Consider the following 19,394-nt stretch of genomic DNA (forward strand, 5'->3'; position numbering starts at 1 on the left):
AAACCTTTGATTTTCCAGACCCTGATATTTTAATGCCAATAATCCCTATACACTCCCTCCTCCCCCACATAATAAGGAACCTTATGTCACTTTAAAGGTGGGAAATTCATACTATGATTGTCTTTTGGACACTGGGGCATCCAGGTCAGTTTTGGTAAGCAAACCAGATGCAAAATGTGACTCTATTGGTTCTCTAAATGTGTATCAGGAATACCTTTAAAGGTCCCAAAGCTTTCTCCTCACATGGTATGCATAGGACCCCTAACTGTTGAACATCCTTTTCTTTTAATGCTTGGATCCCCAGCAAACTTACTTGAGAGGGATTTACTATGCAAACTACAAGCCACAATAATTCTCACCACAGATGGCTCTATATCCTTGGAAGTACCTGAGGAATCTTTAATTTTACTCCCTGTACTTCTCTCAGAGAGCCAGGAGGCAAAAGAGCCTTCCACCTTTGAAATACTTACAGATATATTGGAATCTCTTTGGGCCACATCTTCTGATGTAGGCCTACTTAAATCAGCTGTTCCTGTGGAGATTAAAACTAAATCTAGCCCACCTCCTTCCATTCCTCAATATCCTGTCTCAAAGGAGGCAATAGAGGGCATTACCCCAGTAATGAACTCATTAATTGATCAGGGCATCATAATTTCCTATAAATCTGAATACAATATGCCCATCCTGTCCATTAAAAAACCAAAAAGGAGGCCCAATGGCAAGCACCTCTATAGATTCATACAGGATTTGAGGGCTGTGAACTATCATGTTATAAAGAGACACTCTGTAGTTTCCAACATAAATATTATTATTTCCTCTATTCCTAGCACAGCTACATACTTTACAGTAGTGGACTTGTGCTCAGCCTTCTTTTCTATACCCATACATGAGAATTCCAGGTATATCTTTGCCTTCACCTGGAAGGGTTTAAATTTACATGGAGTCGACTGCCACAAGGTTTCATGGATAGCCCGAATTTATTTTCACAAATTTTGAGCCAAGACACAGATAATATAAGATTTAAAAACAGCAAATTAATCAAATACATAGATGATCTACTCTTGGCTTCAACAGATGCAGAAGCATGTCAGGAAGAGAGTAAACACCACCTTTTGGAATTGCACAGAAGACGGCACAAGATCTCGAAGGATAAGGTTCAGTGGTGTCTCCCCAAAGTAGAATATTTGGGGTTCATTCTGACAGCTGGTGCCCATTCTATTTCTCCCAAGCAAATTGCAAAAATTCAAAAATTGAACAGTTAAGAGCAATTCTGGGAGCAACAGGGTTTTGCATACAATGGATCCCTTGCTATGGGGAAATTACCAAGCCCCTTATAGCACTAACAGGAGATTCAGTCCCTGAACCACTTAAATTAGAGCCAGAACACCATTCAGCTCTATCAGATCTAAAACAGGCTATCCTGTCTGCCCCTGCTCTAGGCATCCCAGATTACAACAAGGCATTTGCTTTGTATGCACGTGAGCCAAGAGGGGTAGATTCAGATGTTTTAACTCAGACTTTGGGAACTTGCTCAGTGCCCAGTTTCTTATTATTCAGCCCATCTGGACCCAGTAACTTCAGGAGCACCACCATGTCTTAGAGGCATAGCTGCTATAGCTTTACTAGTGACAAAAACTGTTGATCTAGTATTGGGATGCCCATTAACAATTATGTTCCCACATGAGGTAGAAGCATTGTTGCTAAGACATAGAACACAGGCATTTTCTGATCCGCAAATTACAAGGTATGAAATAATCTTGTTAAACAATGAAAACATTACCTTGAAGAGCTGTTCAACCCTTAACCCTGCCACCTTGCTTCCAGATTTACCAACTTCAGGAGAATCATTTCAGTTGTGAAACACTAGTGTCCATGGCAGAAAAGCCTTGAGATGATCTCTTGGACACTCCCTTAAAACTCAGATCTGGTCTTATTTACTGATGGTTCTTTTTTTTTTTAAACCCTTACCTTCCGTCTTGGAATCAATACTATATATTGGCTCCAAGGCAGAAGAGTGGTAAAGGCTAGGCAATGGGGGTCAAGTGACTTGCCCAGGGTCACACAACTAGGAACTGTCTGAGGCAAGATTTGAACCTAGGACCTCCTGTCTCTAGGCCTAGCTCTCAATCTGCTGAGCTACCCAGCTGCCCCTGTAGTTCTTCTTTTATGAGAGATGGCATACATTACACTGGAGCTGCTGTAGTCACAGAATTTGCCACTGAGTGGTCAGCTTCACTGCCCTCTAACATTAGCGCTCAAGGGGCAGAACTCATAGCTCTGAAACATGTCTGTATAATTGCCAAGGGTAAAAAGGCAGCCATTTATATGGATTCTAGATATGTTTTTGGCATTTGTCACTCAGTTGGGGTGCTATGGCTCCAAAGAGGATTTTTAACCTCAGCTGGAAAATCCATAACTAATGCAGAAATTGTTATTATGCCTTGCTGCAATAACCAATTTGTTATCGGGGTACAATCCCATCTATGGCCTCTTTGCTAAGTGGGTATTGGGGAATGCATGGTGGTAAATCTCCTTTAATCAGCACTTTAACAGAGGTTGAGTATAATAAACTTACATCTGTAGAATCTGTAGCCCATAAACTTTTTGAAATATCATCTGGTTCTGAGAGATGTTATTCACTTCCCCCTCTGATTCTACTGTATCTAGGAATAATACAGGGAAAGGGTTTAGGGATTCTTCTTGGAGATTTAAAGAAATATCTCTGGTTGGGGTATTGTTTCTCTTAATTTACAAAGAAGATCCCTACCCACTAGATTCATTGGGGAATTTGGCATTAAAAGAAAAGTGTTCTACACTTAAAGATCCAAGTGAAACCATTCTTGGTTATAGCTTTTTTATTTTACTTTATGAGGTCTTCCTGTCACATCCACAACTTCTATTGAGCCCACTGCTTTGCACTCCTCAGGGGAATTCTGCAACACAGATTTTGCAGCACCTGTGTCTAAGAGACAATCATAAACTTGTGTTCCTATTTTTAGGGTTACATGGGGTTCTGTGCTATATTCTGGAGAATGGACAGGTATCATAGGAGCTAACACACTAAGAGCAGTAAAACTCAACACTTGTTCCTGTTCCTCATTCTATAATTCTTAATTGATATCTCCTGTACTAATTTCCCATTTTCTTAAAATCTCTTTATCATTTTCATTAGGTTTTATTCCATTCACCATATTTCCAAACATATTTTGCAATTCTCCTAATTTCATCAAGACCCATGTCAAACCAATTTGGACAGTTATTCTGAAGATAATTTCAGACAACAGGGCATGCATTTTTTACAAACTGCCTGCAAATATGATTTACATTTTTGTCTGTTAAAGTATCCAACCCAATCCATTTTTCTGCACAATCAATAATCCTATTGAGGAAAGTGGAGAAAGTCTCTTCCTCTGCCTGCTTTAGGCACTCAAATTTAGACCATGTTCCTGGGTGTCTGGAATTTTGCCTCATTGTTTCAATTATTGCCTCCCTGACTGTAGTTAAGTCTCTGTATCCTGCAAAAGAGTTATATTTCCAACCAGGATCCTGAGTTGGCGAATCAGCAATTAGAGGGTATTATTAGTGTCTTGTATAATGTGCTGTTTCTCCCTTTATGTTAATAATTCACCCATAAGGATGTCAAAGTCCAAATAAAAAGGATTTTTAAGCTTAACTAAATGCTTGAACTGCTTTACAACACCCATGGGTTCTTCTTCATATGATGGAGTATTTTTCTTAAAACTGTCTATATCAGCCTGTGTAAACTTTTTGTGCTGTGAATGTTAGATTACTCTATTCTACTTAGTCTAACAAAAACAGGAATGTCTACACCCATACTTAAGGATTAAGTATTTAGAAGGATGGCCTATGATAGACATGTGCTAGCAAATGACAAATCAGAAACAGCCCCTGGGCTGTCCTAAGTCAAGCTTAAGCTACCGTTGGTACAAGTGAGACGCAGGAAAGTGATGTAAAACCGTCTATATATTTCGCATCACTTCCTCTCTCTGGCCTCTTTTGCGGCAGAGAGGTGGCTGGTGGCAGCATGCTGAACAATCTGGCATCTTGGCGTGGCAGCTGCTATTTGTCCGAGTTTAGTGGTGAGTTTTCCTTGATACCATACAGGAGGAAGCTGAGTAGCCTAGTTCAGGTGAGGCATCTTACTGAGCTCTCTCTCAGAGTTTAGGCTGATTTTTTCCTCCTTTACCTTCCAAACACTATCCTCTAGAAAGCCTCTAATCTTCTTCAGAGACCTCTTTGGTGGAGGACTTTGAACTCCCCCTGGCACAGGCCAGGCGGGAGAAATCCTATATCCTCTTCTCTCTCTTCTTAATTCCTTTCATCTATATTAATTAAACCAATATAAATTTCCAAGCTGACTTGGGTATTTTATTTTGGGATATTCCCTGGCAACCAAAAATTAATTAAGATTAGGTCACAACCCTAAAATTATCCTTACATTGGCACATGAGATTCACTATACCATGCTCTGGGATGGGTACCTCCTTTAGAGGAAACATATGAACTGGTTTGCTTTCTAATCCTTCAGTTTCTATTTCTAATTTAGTTGGTTTATCTGAATTAGTTGCACCCTCTAATTTAGTTGCTTCATGTTCTATAGTTTCTGCCATTGTCCCTTTAGCCTTGAGTAATTCTTCATATTGAGTTTGCATTCTATCTAATTTAGTCTCTAGATAGTTCACTTTTAACATTATACCACTCTTTGCAGTAGTTTGTTTGATACTTGCTTTTAAATGTTTAAACACAACTGTCAAAGATTTGATCGTCGTGTAAATGCACATGATAAAAAATAGTAGCTCGTGGATTTAAGAGATTAGTTGTAGGAGTGTCAGTGAGAGTACTGGCATTAGAAAGTCAAAGGTAAGTAAATTTTGTACATATTCTGGTACAATAGTGAAAATGAGAGAAGTCATATCTAATAAAGAAAATCCCATGGTGATTTTATGTAGTTAATTCATCAGGTTTTCTGAGAGTATAGATTCTTTGAATTGGGTTGACTGAGAGATGGATTTTGTATTCAGCTAGAGTTCAGCTCATAGTAAAACTCAGATCTAGCTGCTTCCACAGACCCCCTGTTGAGATAACAATTCCAATTGCCTAAATTGACAATTGGATCCTTAAAATCAGACAATTAGGTACTTTGTCCTATTTAGCTCGCCAAACAGTTAAAAATAATAATAATAATAATAATAATAATAATAATGGCAAGCTACCAAAAAATTGATAGAAAAACTGTCCAATATAGGTTCAAAACTGTTCAAAAACTGTTTGAATACTTTTGATAGATATAATCAAAAATATCCTCAGTAATGAAGTGAAGCTCAAATGTGAACTTCCCTTCAGGGCCAGGTGCAAGGATGCTAAAGAGACTCTTATAGACATAAAATGTTTATTGAAATATATAAGGATAAATAAAGGATTTCTGATTCTAAGGGATTCTAAATCCACCCAAATAAATTCCCAGGTTCCACAAGGAATTGCTTCTCCTGTGTTTCACAGGCTACACTAATCCTCCCTGATCTAACTAACCAAAATTTATACTATCTCAATAAAAAACTACCGCTATTATCCTTATAAGTCTTAACTTTGCTTTCAAATTATAAAATAGCAAAGGCTAGTTGGTTGAGTCTCAACAAGAATCAAGTTAGGACTCTGAGCCTTAAGAGACTTGGAGTCCAAACCAAAGACCAGGTTTTTCTTTGGTTTTCTCAGATATAAACCATTGAGGCTCCCTTATCTCAGGTGGGTCTTCCCTATGGCAAGGCAATCCCATGACATCTCCCTCAGGGATTCCCTTTGCCACCCACCACAGCAGTCTTTCCAATTATTTCCCTGGTCTCCAGCTCTTCCTCAGGGCTACCTCCCACACCCTGCCTGACAGTTCCTAGGTGTGTGCTGGGCTCAGACTGGAAGCTTGGAATAGAGATGGGGGAAGATCGAAGAGGGGGAAGGTCAGCCCTGGGGTGATCCAGCCCTTAGCCATGACTAGTGCAGAGGCCTCTGGGAAGCAAGAAGGGAAGATTGAACCCAGTCCTCCCTCCTCCTCCACTTCCAAACATTTACCGGTCAGGACTCTTGAGAGTGAGCTAGTGTGCATACCCACCTTACCAGCCTGGGCTGGGTGATCCAGTGATGCGGGCACATTCTGCCCGGCCTCGCCCCAGCCCGGGACACACTTCCATATGTTCTGGAAGGCTCCAGAGAAGCCCAGAACCCACGGATTCCTTCCCTAACTCAGTTTACTGAGCAGAGGCCAGAATCTACGTGACTAAGATGCTTTTCCAGGTCTTGATTGCTTGACTAAACTGGGTGGGTTAAATATCTGTGGAGTGCACACAGTCCCTGTATATTAGAGCCTGGCCAGTGCCTGGTCACTCCCACATTATTTCTTTCTCCGCCCTTTTTCTGCAAGCCTTGGAGAGCAGAAGAGAATATCTTTGTGCCCGCAACACTGTCTTATGGCCAAAAGAACTTTTTAGTCTGAATGCCTGAGGGGCCCGGGACCCTGTTCTGTCATCACCAAACCGAGGAGGCAGGAGTGCCCTAAACTAACTGGGGAGTTGTATTAGGCGGGGTTTCTTTAAATCTTTTTTTTTTCAATACTGTAACTGGGCAATCCTATAGACCAATGAAATAATGAGGACTCAGACTCTGCCTCCGTCCAATCTCGCCCTCCCACTTCATTTAGATTTCAGATAGTCCAACTGAGATTCAGTACGGACTAAGTTGCCTGATTTGTTTGATAGATAATTCACTCACTCTTTAAATTGTTGGAACAAGGGGTTTATTTAAGGAGGGGAAGGACAAGTAATTGGATAGGAGAGAGGGTTTAGGGTTTTCCTGATCTTGAATAATCTTAAATGGAGAAATGAAATTATAAAGTCTTGGATGAAAGATAGTGCTAACAGGATTTAGGATCTTTGAATCACTTCTTGAAAAGAGGGTCAGTAACTTTCAGGTGCCAAAGGAAAAGAATCAGTAACTCCCAGGTGCCAGGAGAGAAAAGATTCAGAAATCTCCAGGTGCCAAGAGCCAAGAGATAATAATTTCCCAGGCAGTTTGGATCTCTTTTAACTGCCTCTTCCCGGTCACATTCTCTACCAGAATGCTCCTTGATTGACAGCTCTGCAAACTTGCATCCCCTTCCCTCGGTTTTCAGGCTTTCCTCCATTTTACTTTTCCACAGAATCCTGGCAGGATCAGCTCTCTGACCATCAGGAGAAAGAACCGGTCCACGCAAGGCAGAAATGGGTGGGGAGAAATCGGCGAGGGGGTGGGGACGGGAGGCGGGGCTCAGAATGACTTCTCAGAAGAGAGATGCAGGTGGAGGGACGAGGGGGGAGGATCAGTCCCTAGGGGGCAAGACCGAGCGATCCAGCCCGGGAACCGTAGGCAGCGCAAAGGCCTCTGGGAAACCACCCCATCTCCTCCTCCTCCCCTTCCTCCTTCTCCTCCTTCTCCTCCTCCATTTTCGAATATTTTTCTGGAATTGCCTTCTTTGCCAGCTAAGCAGCCTCCTATGCATTTCAAGTAAATAATGGTAATTAATTGATGAACTCGTGGAGGGGGGACAGCGGGGGAAAGGGCTGCGATCCCCCAGAGGCCCCGAGTGGGGAGGAACTCGATGTAGAGGAGCGGGGCTCCGGCAGGAGGGCGGGAGGGGGGACGGGGGAGGCAGAGAGCATTACTTTCTTATCCACAGGTTAAGCCAGGAGCCCCCTTGGATTAGGGCTTAGTTCGAATTCTACTTTTTAAGACTATCTTTGGGGCGGACCAACTCCCACCTGTGCTTCTGGGCGGGGCTGGTTGGTTCCCGAAAGGACCTGTGGCAGGAGAGGAGCCTGGATGTGAATCTCCCGGGGGATACTATGTATCCTTGGGTCTAGTTTAGTCTCTGAGAGGGAGCTTCTGTGGCTCCCCGCTTCCCCTTTGGGATCTTCTTTCCTGCTAAAACGTCCTGCCTGGAAGGGGTGCCCAGGGGAGCCAGTACAGGATGCAATTTTACCGCTCTCTGTAAGGATCCAGGAGTCCTGCCTCCCAGACCCCCAAGCTCCTGCTCTCCTGCCCCCACTTCTTTCAGGATCGCCCCTCCCTCTCCGGTTCCCCTCCCAGGAAGAACCCTGTGTCAGAGCCCCCCCCCGCATGGGAGCAGCCCTTTTCTCTCAATGGAAAGTCCCTGCTCCTGGCCCCTTTGGTCTCATCCTTGTCCTCCCTGTTGTCTCCCCTCCTAATGGCTCTTCTCTGTTGAATTGTATTGATTCTCCCCCCTCCTGGTGGCCCTGCACCCCCGTCTTGGGTGGGGACCCCAGATTGCAATTCCTCCACCCCATAGAAGCCCCTTGTTGCCCCTTGGGCAGTGCTTCAGTTACCCCAAGCACGATCTATTCTGGTTAAATTGGCAATACTGACCAGAAAGTGAGGAGGAGTTCAGGAGGGCTTCCTGGAGGAGGCAGGATTGAAGTCTGGACTTTAGGCAAGTCAGCAAAGGTCTGAGGTGGGGAGGGAGGGCATGGCGCCTGTCCCGGGGGACAGCCAGAGAAGGTGCTCCTGGCCAGGAGCTGGAGGTGCTGTTCTTGGAGCCCCCAGGAGGCTGGTATGGCCCCAGGGCCAGAGGCTGTGTCAGGGAGGAAGGGGGAGGGAGCTGAGGAGGCCAGCAGAGCACCAGGAGGGGAGGAGGGCCTTCCCCACAGGGAGGACTGCCCTCTGGCAAAGGGATTCCCACCTGGGCCCCTGGCTAGCCCAGTGGACAGTGCCAGGCCTGAGTGGGCAGAACCTGGGTTCAAATGGGACCTCAGACGCTCCCTCCCCCGTCCCTGCACCCTCTTCTGCCTGGGACTTTTAGGGCTGATCCTCAGGCACACCAGGAGGCTGGCCAAGCTGAAAGGGGCCTTGAAGAGGGCACTGTGGGTCTGGGCTGTCTCCAAGGACTCTGGACAGGCCACTTCCTGGCCTGTTGGCAGCTCCCCCTTTTGTCTTGGACCCTGAGCCTAGCCTGGGCCCTGGCAGGGCTTCCTGGCTGGAGGATCTCCCCCTGGAGGGTGCTGGGAGGGAGCTCCAGGACCCTCCCCAGCCCCAGGGAGCCTCCAGGCAGGGGCAGAAGGGCTCCTCCTGCAGGTACTGGAGCACCTTCTGCAGTCCCCCCTCCCCTGAGAGCAGGGCTTTGGCAACCTGGTGGGGGCCCACATCCCCCCTCCTGGACTATTAGGACAACCTGCTGCTGGGTCTGCCTCCCACAAGGCTCTCCCCTCTCCCACTCCAGTGGTTTTCCTACAGTGCCTCTGATGGTGTCACTCCTCTACTCCGGAAACCCCAGTGGCTCCCTATTCCTCCAGGATCATATACAAAACATTGTGTTTGGTGTTCAAAGCCCCCTTTCCAGTCTTCTCATCTATCACTCCCCAGTCAGTGATTTTGGACCCAGGAATCCTGGCCTCCTGGATTCCTTCAGCTGCAGACTTACAACATCCCTCACCTTCTAAGAATTGGGGCTCAGCATCTGCTGGGAGGCAGAAGATGGGTAAGAGGTAGGCAAATGGGGAGGAGTGACTGACCTTGAGTCCCACAGACAGGAAGTGTCTTTGGACAGATTTGAACCCAGGACCTCCTGACTAGTTCTAGTTCTCTCTTCACAGAGTCACCTAACTGCCCCCAAATGGAAAAGGTGTTTTTATCTCTCACCTTCCACCTTCAGATCAGTTCTAAGATGGAAGAGGGACAAGGGCCGGGCACTCAGGGTTAGGTGACTGGCCCAGGATCATGCAGCTGGGACGTGTCTGGGGGTACATTGAGGGCCTTCCTGGCTCCAGATCTGGCACTTTCTCCACGGTGTCACCTGGCTGCTCCCAGGCCTTTTTGATGGCTTTCTGCGATGCCTGCAATCTTTTTCCTCCTCATTTCAGAACACTGACCCCTTGGAACTTCCTATGAGTCCCAACTGAACCCTAAAACCTTTCTGCAGGAAATCCTTCCCGCGTCCCTCTTAGAGCCCCTCCATTCCTCTCCTCCTTCCCTATTTCTCCCAGACAGAGCTGGCTTTGTGTCCCTGTGTCTGCCTGTTGTCTCCCTCCCCCACTGCCCTGTGAGCTCCTGGAGGCCAAGGACTGTCCTCAGCCTTTTGGGGAATCCCCAGAGCTTAGCCTGGGGGAAGGGGGGGCAGAACAGGTGCTGGAAGGAGGGGGAGTGGCATGGCACGTTTGTGGTCCTCAAGGTGCCCTGGTAGGTGCCCCTCTCTGTCTGCCTCCTCTTGTCCCCTGAGCTCCTGCAGTCCAGCCCAAGGAGCTCCCTCCTGGAGCCCATGGGAGCCCCACGATTCCTCCCATCCTCCCCTCTGGCCTCGTCTTCACCTCTAGCCCTGCCCGCTTCCTGCGGTCTTCCCAGTCTCACTCTGTAGTTTCCTCTTCTGGTTCTCTGATGTGCCTCTGCTGCTGCTGCTGTTCTCTCCAGTTATTCACGCCTCCTGCTTTTCCGCTGCTCAGGGGCTCAAGAAGCACATGATCTCTCCCCTTAGGTCTCCCTTCTGAACATGCTTCAGACGCCCTTCATCAGTGGACCTGCACTGTTCTGGCCACTAGTGGGAAGCTCCCATTTGCAGGTCTTGGGAGTGACATTCAGCCAGAGGCTAAAGTGAGGCAGTTCTCCAAGGAAGGCAAGCAGGGGCTGCTTCCTGTCAATAAAAGGGGTCACGGGCTGCCTCTGCTAATGCCCCAAACCCTAAGAAAGGGGATAGAGCTCTTTGTGGTCTGGGAGCACAGAACAGACAGATCAGGGATACTTGTCATAGGGTTGAGGGTCACCCCCTTGGGATAGACAGAGCTGGGATGACCAGGGACGTTGTGACTGATTGGAATGGCCAGTTCTGAGGGCTCAGCAGTGCCCCACCCCTCCTCCTCTCCTCAGGCTAAGAAGCGGTTCTTGTTTGGGTCCAATGCAGGGTTCTGGCCCTGACTTAGGGCAGCAAACCGGACCTCTCTGAGAGCCGGGCTGGGCTGTAGAAATGCTAGACTGGACTCCCCGGGGCTCGTCTGAATCCTCCCAGGTCAGCTAATGCCCTGAAGGGAGGCTAGAAAGGTGGGGAAGTGCCCAAGGGCTGGATTTTGTAGCTCACCTATGCCAGACTGGCTGAATATGGAGCCCAGTCAGCAGTCAGAGAACAAGGAATCAGGCAGCTGCTGGGCAAAAGCAGTTCATGGTAAATAGGATCCCTATGTAAAGGACAGCAGATCAGCCCAGCCTTGTCAGAGGATGGGTCAGGGCTGCGTCCTGAGCTCCCTGGAGCAGGTTCTCTGCCTTCTCAAAGATTTGGAATAGTCCAGTGTCCTTTCCATTGTGTTTGAAGGTCTGTCAGCTGAGGCCTTCAGCCCTTGTTTCTGCCTTGAACTGTTCCATGTATCCCCCCTGAAGTCTTGGAGTTTGCAGCCTGGGCTTGGTTTCCTTCTGAAGGCAATCTCTGAATTCTTTCCAGTACAGTTTTGTTTTCTGTGCGCCTGAAGTTCTGGCTAATGTGTCCCCCTCCCAAACCCCCCCCAAAAAAGGTATTTTATTAGTTAAAGAGGTTTCGTCAATTTCTTTATCCTCTTTTAGATCACATTCTTAACTCCAGATATTCATTTTGTTTTTATAATTTGTAGATTTTCCTTATTGGAAAATCATTCATCCTAGTAGCTATTTTGCAATTCCATAGAGTTTTGCTTCATTCATTCTTTAATTTATTTGATGATTCTTTAATTAATAAATTAATTAATTTAGAATATTTCCCCATGGTTACATGTTTCATGTTCTTTCCCCACCTCTTCTCCCTTCTCCCTCTTGTAGCCAACAAACAAATCTACTGGTTTTTACATGTATCATTGATCAAAACCTATTTCCATATTGTTAATATTTACCATAGCGTGATCATTTAAAGTCCACATCCCCAGTCAGATCCCCATCAAACCATGTTACTTTCCCCTTCAGAGTCCAAACCAAAGACCAGATTTTTCTTTTGTCTTCTCAGAGTTTAGCAATCTATAAAAACCACAATAGATATTCAATAGTGTTTCCCCTCCTTCAAATCTTTCCCTCAGACAGAGAGGCAAAGATGTTACCTCCTCCAGCCCTGAGAGGGCGTCTCTGAGAGTGTCTCTGCCAACTGTCAGAGAGAGTAATTGACATAGAAAACCGGTTATAAGGTGTCACATCTGAAATTAACCCTCTCTCAGCTCTGCTTCAAACTCTAGTTCTTTTCTCAAGCAGCCACTTTACTTCTTATCTCTAAACTAATAAAACAATACTTATTTTCTAATATCATCCTCCTAATTTCCCCCCCTTCAAGCATATAAGAGATAAAAAATCTGTCCCATATGCTCACTATTCTGTTATTCTAAAGCTATGCCTTACCTTATCATTATTATATTTCCCAAAAATAGTCTTAATCTTATGTTTATCTTATTCTTATTGCTATACTTTATCTATGCTAACCTGTACTAGGGATATAAATGAAAGAAAAGAAAATTTCAATGAAAACATATTTGCACAAATTCAAGTGCAAAACATACAATTACAGAAATTCAAAATGCAAACTTTTGGAAAGCTTTCAAAACAATAAAATACAGTTACAAACTAACTTATGTTTTACAAAAATCTAAAGTCTATCTAAAATAATAACTATGCAAAACTCATGCAAACTTCATTTTTACAAATCCTATTTGAAGTATTCAAACGAAACTTTTTATGCTTATCCTATCATTAATTCAGAAAACCAAAATTACATTAAAACTCAAAATCAACTTACTATATTAATAACATCAAAACTTTTAAATAATTTAACTATATACACATCTATATAAATATCCAGATCTATACAATTTCTTATATATATATGTACATATATATTTTAGTCAATTTAGAACATTATTCCTTGGTTACAAGAATTATATTCTTTCCCTGTCCCCACCCTTCCCATAGCAGACGCATAATTCCACTGGGTTTTACATGTGTCCTTGATCAGAACCTATTTCCATGTTGTTGATGTTTCCATTAGGATGTTCATTTAGAGTCTACAACCCCAGCCATATCCCCTTGACCCATGTATTCAAGCAGTTGTTTTTCTTCTGTATTTCTACTCCCAAAGTTTTTCCTCTGAATGTGGATAGTGTTCTTTCTCGTAGATCCCTCTGGGTTGTTCAAGATCACTACACTGCCACTAATGGAGAAGTCCATTACATTCAATTGTACCACAGTGTATCAGCCTCTGTGTATGATGTTCTCCTGGTTCATCTCCTTTCACTCTGCATCAGTTCATGGAGTTTCTCCCAATTCACATGGAAATCCTCCAGTTCATCATTCCTTTCAGCACAATAGTATTCCATCCCCATCAGATACAGTTTGTTCAGCCATTCCCCAATGAATGGATACCCCCCTTCATTTTCCAATTTTTTTGCCACCACAAAGAGCACAGCTATGAATATTCTTGTACAAGTCTTTTTCCTTATCTCTTTGGGGTACAAACCCAGCAGGGCTATGGCTGGATCAAAGAGTCTTTTATTGCCCTTTGGGCATAGTTCCAAATTGCCCTCCAGAAAGGTTGGATCAATTCACCACTCCACCAGCAATGCATTCATGCCCCTATTTTGCCACATCCCCTCCAACATATATTACCTTCATTTGCTGTCATATTAGCCAATCTGTTAGGTATGAGGTGGTATCTCAGAGTTGTTTTGATTGGCATTTCTTTAATTATAAGAGACTTAGGACACTTTTGTGCTTAGTGATAGTTTTGATTTCTTTATCTGAAAACTGCCAATAGTAGAATGGCTAGATTTTTTTTGTACAATTGATTTAGCTCCTTATAAATTTGAGAAATTAGACCTTTGTCAGAGGTTTTTGTTATAAAGATTCTTTCCCAGCTTGTTGCTTCCCTTCTAATTTTGGTTGCATGGGTTTTGTTTGTACAAAAATGTTTTAATTTAATCCAAAACTATTCATTGTACATTTTGTAATATTCTTTGTCTCCTGCTTGGTCTTAAATTCTTTCCTTTTCCCATAGATCTGACAGGTATACTATTCTGTGTTCTCTTAATTTACTTATGGTTTCCTTCTTTATAGTAAAGTAATTTACCCATTCTGAATTTACCTTGGTGTAGGGTGTGAGATGTTGATCTAGACCTAATCTCTCCTTAACTGTTTTCCAATTTCCCCAGTAGTTTTTGTCAAACAGTGGGTTCTTGTCTGAAAAGCTGGGATTATCATATCCTATCTTGCCAAGGACATTTACCCCAAGTCTATTCCATTGTTCCTTCCCTCTGTCTCTTAGACAGTACCATATTGATTTAATGACCACTGCCTTATAGTACAGTATTGTAGTTGTGTTCATATAATTTCTGTATTTGTCTTGACAATAGATTCCTAAATATTTCATATTGTCTTTTGTGATTTTTTTTTATTTTAATTTTTTAAAACCCTTACCTTCCATCTTGGAATCAATACTGTGTATTGGTTCCAAGGCAGATGTAAGGGGTAATCTTTGGGGTTTTGACTAATATATTATACTAGTGGTCGCCAGGGATTTACATCACTTCCTGCATCTCACATGTACCAATGGTAGCTTAATCTTGACTTAGGACAGCTCAGGGGTCTGTCAGATGTTTTCTTACTTGTCACTTGCTAGCACATGTCTGTTATAGGCCATACTTTCTCAACACTTAATCCTTAAGTAGGGATGTTTACATTCCTATTTGTTAGGATTTTTAAAACTAATCAGAGTTTGAAAATCTAAAATTCACATGGAAGAGTGGTAAGGGCTAGGCAATGGGGGTTAAATGACTTGCCCAGGGTCTCACTGCTAGGAAGTGTCTGAGGCCAGATTTAAACCTAGGACCTCCCATCTCTAGTCCTGAATCTCAATCCACTGAGCTACCCAGATGCCCCCTGTCTAGGGTTATTTAAAATGGAATTTATCTTTCTAACTCTTGCTGCTAAGTTGTGTTGAGACTATATAGAAATGCTGATGATTTCTGTGGGTTTATTTTGTATCCTACAACTTTGCTAAAATTGTTGATTATTTCAACTAGCTTTTTAGTTGATTCTCTAGGATTCTTTAAGTAGGCCATCATGTCATCTGCAGTGAGTGATAGTTTAGTCTGCTCATTGCTTATTAATCTCTTCAATTTATTTTTCTTCTCTAATTGCTACTGCTAGCATTTCTAGTACTATGTTTAATAAAAGAGGTGATAATGGGCCTCCTTGCTTCACTCCTGATCTTATTGGGATGCCTTCTAACTTGCCCCCATTGCAGATGGTACTTGCTGATGATTTTAGATATATACTGTTTATTATTTTTAGAAAAGGCCCATCTATTCCTATACTTTCTAGTGTTTTCATTAGGGATGCATGTTGTATCTTGTCAGAGACTTTTTTCTGCATCTATTGAGATCATGCATCATGTGATTTCTGTTGGTTTGGTTGTTGATATGATCAATTATGTGGATGGATTATGTAAAAATTAAAATTATATCTCTGATAATAAAAATATATTTTATGAGGTTTATTAAATGATCATTAGAAATCACGGAATTAAGGGGATACAAAAGAAAAACCCCATGCCCATGGCTGGTTAGCCATTTTTAAAGATTCCACTCACTGCCATCACTGCTGGTTGCTGTATCAAGCCTAAAAAGTCTGGGCAGCATTACCACCAGTTAAATACCAATAAAGTGATCTTGCCAACATGAAGATGCAGGAGAGATTATAGGGAGTTTTGAGAAATACTAAGGACTTCTATGGAATGAAGTCAAAGGTTCAAAATCTCCATTTATACCTTCCCCACTGAGACTTGCAGAAGACTAGTCTCTCCAGTGGGTCTTGTAAACATACCAACTTTGAAATTACAAAAGAGGAAAGAGAAGAAAACCAAGGATTGCTCTGCGCATTGACAAAAAGCCAGTTAGGGGGCCCTTTGGCATAAGAGTATACATACAAAACAAATGCATTCAACCCCACACAGTTCAAATCATCACATCCCAAAGTTCACTCTGGATCTTCTGGTGCAACTTGTGGTCTGTGGAGGCATCTTCATGGTACCTTCTCCAAAGAGTTCATTTTCTAGATTCAGGAAGGTATCATGTTTCTTAACCTAAAATTACTCTCAAAAAGAATTTAAACTTTGCAATGTAAAATAATAATAATTATACATACCCCCCTGAAGAGGGTAATTGAATAACACAGGGATCACTTAGGGATGCATGGCTGAGTTATGAGGTGTATGAATCAATTGGCATAGAAATCAAAACATCAAAAATAATCCAAATAAAAGAGAAAAGATAACTTCTGGATGAAATATAGACTATCAAAGTGTTATTTGTAAAAATTATAAGTAAAAGAAAAATCCATAACAGGTCCTTGAATCAGGTCCCAACTAAAGTGATTTCTAACCCATAAGTCTGTAGGACAAAATGTAGTAATATTACACTTACCCATTTGCAGCCAAGACTACAAGAAGTTGTCATACTATAAGAGAGAAAAAAGGACTGATAGGAAAGTGTCATTCCCTGGTCTGATTTTACCTTCATTCTCAGGGATAGGGGAGCCAGAATGGCCAATTGTTAGGTACTTTCTTATTTTTCACAATGGGTGTGGTTAAAGGAGTCCTGCTTTTAATACATGTTAAACAGCCAAAACCTCAAGTTTCACACATGATCAAGTCCTTGAGCTCTTTGCACAGAATGTCATCAATCCACGTAGGATTGGTTTGTCTCTTTGACCTTGTGCTCTATTGGCACTATGCAAGTAGCTTTGTGCTTTTTTGGCACTGTTCAATGGCTCTTTTTATATTCCCTTTTCCTGGAATCAGACAGAATCATTAAGCAAAGTCCCATAAATATTTTTTAAACAATCAATGGCATTATTTTTTAAGTCTAAGGCTTTTGGGGTAAGCACTGACATCATAGCAAATATATTTTAAACTTATATTACTGCAAAATCAAAAAAGTTAAAAAAATATCAATATTGGTGACATGCTTTAAATACAAAAAGGAGAAAAAAATAAAAACTGAAATAGCATATTGTACATGCAAGCATAAACAATAATAAAAATGTTTTAAAATAAAAAATATAGCTTATAATCATTGACACAGTGCCAGCCATGTGCAAGTACAAAATGATTTTCATAATAAAACAGTAATATAGTAGATAATGCACTTTCAAAGAAGTACCAAAGTCTACCAAATTCACAATAGCCCAGTTAATTACAATAGCAAGCAAAACCACTACCATATTTTACATGACTTTGCTATATGACATTTAAAGAAAATGGATATTTGTCATAAGTTTTTCAGGTGTAGCAACGTTTCGACCTTGGCTGAGATATTTTTTCAAAATTCTATTACTGCCATCATTACAAAAATGTAGCAGGAGTCTAGAAAAAATCAAACCTCTACTGTGGCTGTTGAATCTAAAAATGTCGCCAAGAATCTATAGATCATCCTGGTGAAAGGGTAAAGTGAGCTGAGTTACAAATGAGAGATGCTACTCTTTTTGGGAGCTATTCAGGGGTACCATGCCCTGGGTTCAACATCCCAGCTCCTTTGGTATGAGACTGTAATGTCCCATTGGGAGGTGGGGATTATAATTGTACTTCACTTCAGCTACTAAAATGGACCTTACCTTTTGTTACTAAGAGGCAGGCAAAATGATCAGTCAGAGTTGAGGGGGAAAAAATCTAAATTTCATGTTTGAAGACCCCTTAAAATCAATTATTAAATTTTCCAAAGGTTGTTATACAGTTGTAACCAGTTTTTGATGAAGTCTATCCATCCTGTATGTGAATATTTACAAAGCCAAAAAAAAAAAGCTGGTTTTTTATGGGCTTATTTAATAATGTTTGTTCAGTATAGTCATAGGGGAAAAGTAACAGAACATAACATTTGTTAAAACCCAGTGATTCAGTGTAACAATAATATTGAATACATTAATATATGAACTTAAAACCACAAATTAAATCTTATAAAAAATCAGCAAAATACAATAAAATACAGAGGCTTTTATAAAACATTGGAGTCTCAAAAGGCTCAAAAATTTCACCTCCAGTCTCTTTAAAGTTCCTTTTTAAAAAATCTGTTGAGATTCCTTTAATCAGCTCTCTTATGTCTCCCATAGTGAGGAAGAACATAAGTGTTAGGAATCTCAAACTGGGCAGACCCAAATGGCAAAGAGTTGCAGGGAGATGAATTTCTCCCCTGAATCTCAGGTAAGATAAGTAAAAGGATCAGTGCACTCATGAAAAAAACCTTCCTAAAGCTGGAAATTGTTTGAAATAGGTTATGCACTGCTCTGTCTCAGAATACACCATGCTTGTAATTAACTTCCTGTGTGGAAATGTATCTCCTTCTCCTAGTCACCCCCACTCCCTGAGGTACCCTGCCTTATGGATTCTAATTTTTGCCTAAGGAAAGAACACCCCAGTTTTTACCAGTTGGTTTGTGATTCTGAAGACACAGTGGCAGTTACCAGCAGCCTGGGTCCCAGGACTGGGTCTGGGGTTGGATGAGCACTCTGGGTCAAGAAGATCAGGAGTGGATGGCTGTAGGCAGGAGCAGGTAGCAGGAGCAAGAGCAAGAGTAGAAGCAAGCCACTGTAATGTAGCAGCAAGCAGAATCAGGAGAAGCAGCTTTGCAAGGGTGAGTGGGTGGATGGGGTGGGCAAAAAGCCTTGGCAGAAGAAACTGACTTAAAAAACATTATCTAGACTATCTTTTTTTTTAATGAGTTCTTTTCCTACTATTGGTTGCCAAAACTGTAAATTCTAAAATTATATTATCTCTAATAATTAAAATATTATATTTTATGAGGTTTATTAAATGATCATTAGAAATCAAGGAATTAAGAGGATACAAAAGAAAAACCCCATGCCCATGGCTGGATAGCCATTTTTTAAAATCCTACTCACCACGATCACTGCTGGTTGCTGTATCAAACCTAAAAAAGAGTCTGGGAGGCATTACCGCCAATTAAATACTAAAAACATGATCTCACCAACATGGAGGCACAGGAGAGATTATAGGGAATTTTGGGAAATATGAAAGACTTCTAAGGAATGAAGTCAAAGGTTCAAAATCTCCATACAATTAGGATTTTCCTAATGGTAAACCACGGTATAAATACCACTTGATCATAGTGAATAATCTCTGTGATTGCTTGCTGGAGTCTTTTTGCTAGCATTTTATTTACAATTTTTGCATCTATGTTCATTTAGGGAGATTGGTCTGTAGTTTTGTTTCTCTATTTTTGGTCTACCTAGCTTTGGAATGAGTACCATATTTGTGTCATTAAGGAATTTGGTAAAACTCCATCTTTGCTTATTTTGTCAAATAGTTTGTATAATATTGGGATTAGTTGTTTAAA

The 19,394-nt window shown here is 42.1% G+C and overlaps 1 pseudogene; it reads left to right on the plus strand.

Moving 5' to 3' along the window:
* The first annotated feature begins 7,405 nt into the window (after positions 1 to 7,405).
* LOC100017315 (zinc finger protein 850-like) overlaps positions 7,406 to 19,394 on the plus strand; it is a 72,617-nt pseudogene continuing 60,628 nt past the window's right edge.

The sequence above is a fragment of the Monodelphis domestica genome, chromosome 8 (genome assembly GCF_027887165.1).
Source record: "Monodelphis domestica isolate mMonDom1 chromosome 8, mMonDom1.pri, whole genome shotgun sequence".
Classification (NCBI taxonomy): Eukaryota; Metazoa; Chordata; class Mammalia; order Didelphimorphia; family Didelphidae; genus Monodelphis; species Monodelphis domestica.